The sequence below is a fragment of the Emydura macquarii genome, unplaced genomic scaffold (assembly GCF_026122565.2).
Source record: "Emydura macquarii macquarii isolate MOO-44397 ecotype Brisbane River unplaced genomic scaffold, CSIRO-AGI_Emac_v2 contig_1483, whole genome shotgun sequence".
Classification (NCBI taxonomy): Eukaryota; Metazoa; Chordata; order Testudines; family Chelidae; genus Emydura; species Emydura macquarii.
Genome location: NW_027131620.1, coordinates 26,233,796 through 26,236,771, shown reverse-complemented (window position 1 = coordinate 26,236,771; position 2,976 = coordinate 26,233,796).

The following is a 2,976-nucleotide window of genomic DNA, read 5'->3' as shown; positions in this document are numbered from 1 at the left end:
ATTGATCACTACTCATTGAGCCCTATGCTCTAGCCAGTTCTCTATCCATTTTATAGTCCATTCATCCAACCCATACTTCTTTAACTTGCTGATAAGAACACTGTGAGAGAGAGTAGCAAAAGCTTTGCTAAAGTCAAGGTATATCACATCTACCACCTTCCCTACATCCACAGAGCCAGTCACCTCATCATAGAAAGCAATCAGGTTGGTCAGGCATGACTTTCCCTTGGTGAATCCGTGTTGACTGTTCCTGATCACCTTCCTCTCTTCTTGTCAGTGTTTGACTCCACCAGCTGCTTCACTCACTTGCTTTTCTGTGGTATGTAGCTTTGCTTTTACTCGGGCACTGCAGCAAGGCCACTTTTTCAGAGTTGCTCATATGCATTCCATGTTGGTGTGTGCGCGCCCCGTGCACGAGCCTGCGTAAAACTTTTCTGCCCTAGCAACCCCGCGGTCGGTCTCGGCGCCCCCTGGTGGGGCGCGCGTATAGCGCGGTATATCGGGCGCCACCGACCGCGCGGGTCCCCAGTTCCTTCTTTCCGCCCGTGACGGTCAGTGGAACGTCTGCCCCTTGCCTTTCAGCAAGTAGCAACCTACCATTATATTGTAGATAAGTTCTTTGTTATTTTATAGTACATAGTTAGTGTAGATATTAAGATAGTGTAAATAGTTAGCCCTTAGGGGCTCCCTTAGGAGCCATGCCGGGCTCCACCGGGTTTAAATCTTGTGCGGCTTGCGGGAAGGTGTTCTCTGTCAGCGACCCCCATGATCGCTGCCTTCGGTGCCTAGGAGAACAACACCGCAAGGACAAGTGCCGCATATGCAAGGCATTCAAACCCCGCACTCAAAAAGATAGAGACGCTCGCCTCCGGGCGATCTTGATGGAGACGGCACTTCGTCCCGACTCGGAGCCGTCCAGATCACCCGCGGCACCGAGCGTCTCGTCGGTGCGCAGTGCACCACCGGCACCGACCGCAACACCATCGGTACCGCCCAAGACGGCACCGAAGAAGAAAAAACGGCCAACGGCCGTATCTATGGACTCCCCCCTGCGACCAGCACAGCAGGGGGTGATGCAGGAGATGCCCCAGCCACGTGCCGTTGAAATCGTCCCGGCACCGGCATCTCCTCGTAGAGAGCCTCCCCCGACCCCGGGGGGTGGGGGAGCGCCTCTGCAAGGGCCGTCGACGCCCGAGGCGTTCACCGCGGCACGAGCCCTCATGGCCTTGCCCACGCCTCCGTCCCCCCCTCGGCCGAGGGCATCGGGGACAGCGTCTCGGGGTAAGCCCGCGCTGGGCTACTCCGGTGGGAGGTCGAGACAGGACTCGGTGTCTCCCCCCAGACGGTCGGGGAGAGGGAGAGCAACATCCTCCCCCCCCAGCTCCGACCGTGCGTCGTCGAGCTCCTCCAAGGCACGGCACCGTGGGTGCTCTGGAGGTTCCCGGGAGAGCTCCGCGTCACATACAAGAACTTCGGAGCCCCGGCACCGCTCAACACGGCGGGAAAAGACCCGGACGTCAGAGCCACGACACCGCTCCTGTTCGTCCTCGGGCTCTCGGCACCGCCCTTCACCGGCTCCGGTGCCGACAAAGACTGCAGATCGTCCCCGATCATCTGAATGCAGTCCGGTGCGGATCCCGGTGCCCCATACACGGCACCGGTCCCGATCCCCGGCAATACGCGGAGAGAGGCAACGGGACACCCCACCACTCAGGGCCCGTTTGCGTTCCCGAACCCCGAGCCCGTCCCGCCGTTCGTCACGCGATGCCCCTACTTCGAGCCCACATCGCCCTCCGGCACCGAGGGTACGAGAGCGGTACCGACACGTATCAGCTAGCCCGGTACGCTCGAAGGCATCAGGGCACTACCACCGTTCCCGATCCCCGGTACCGAAAGACATTATACGGTACCGAGATAGATCGAGGTCGCCAACTTGCTCTCCGACGCATCGTCCGGCACCGAGAAAGGATGCACCGCACCAACGGCGTTCCGAGGCCTCGGTACCGAGGGAAGGGCGGTACCATCAAAGGCCCTTCTCTCGTAGCCCGGTGCACCGTCATTGGCACCGGGACGTTTCCCGGTCTCGCTCCCGTAGCCCCAAGCGAGCCCCGGCACCGGGCGCCTCGGCACCGGACACCTCGCCGGTACCGCAGTTTACTACGGAGAGACGACGCTCGAGAAGCCCTAGGGGCCACACCGGCAAACGCCGATATAAATCACGGAGGTACTCCTCTTCCTCCAGCAACTCTCCGTCTCCCCGACGCAGCAAGCACCACCACCGCTCCCCTTCAGCGCGTAGCCCGTCTCCATCTAAGGGGCAACGCAAAAAGAGCCGGAGATCTCCGAGCCCGGCTCACCCACCCATGCCACCTTACCCGGTACCGGGCCCGGTACCGACATGGGGGCAAGGCCCTTGGCAGTGGCCTTATTGGGGACCTTGGCCGCCTCAGACAATTCAGGGGACAGGGTCACTCCCCTCCTCCTCAAAACCGCAGCCCCCTCCCCCACCCCAGGGAGGACCGCAGGAGGAGCGCCCGCAAGCGGAAGAACAGTCGTCGGAGTATGATTCCGACCCTATGGAAGGGCCCTCCACGGGTCCACTGTTGCAGTCCTCCTCCTCTTCCCCCCCTGATACAACGTCCAGGGATCAGAGGACCCCCTTGCCTGATTTTAAGGCGCATCAGGAACTCCTTAAGAGGCTGGCGGAGAACCTTAACATAGACCTTAAGGAGCTCTCGGAGGAGGAGGACCCCATTTTTGGTATCCCGGCCTCTGCAGGCCCGTCTAGAGTTGCGCTCCCAGTACACGACCGAGTACTGAAACTGGTCAGGCCCATCTGGGAGACTCCGGCCTCGGTGGCTCCAACGTCAAAAACTGCGGAGCGGAAATACTATGTGCCGCAGCAAGGTTTCGAGTACCTTTACAACCATCCAGCCCCGGGCACGTTAGTGGTAGACGCCGTGAATCAGAGGGAGC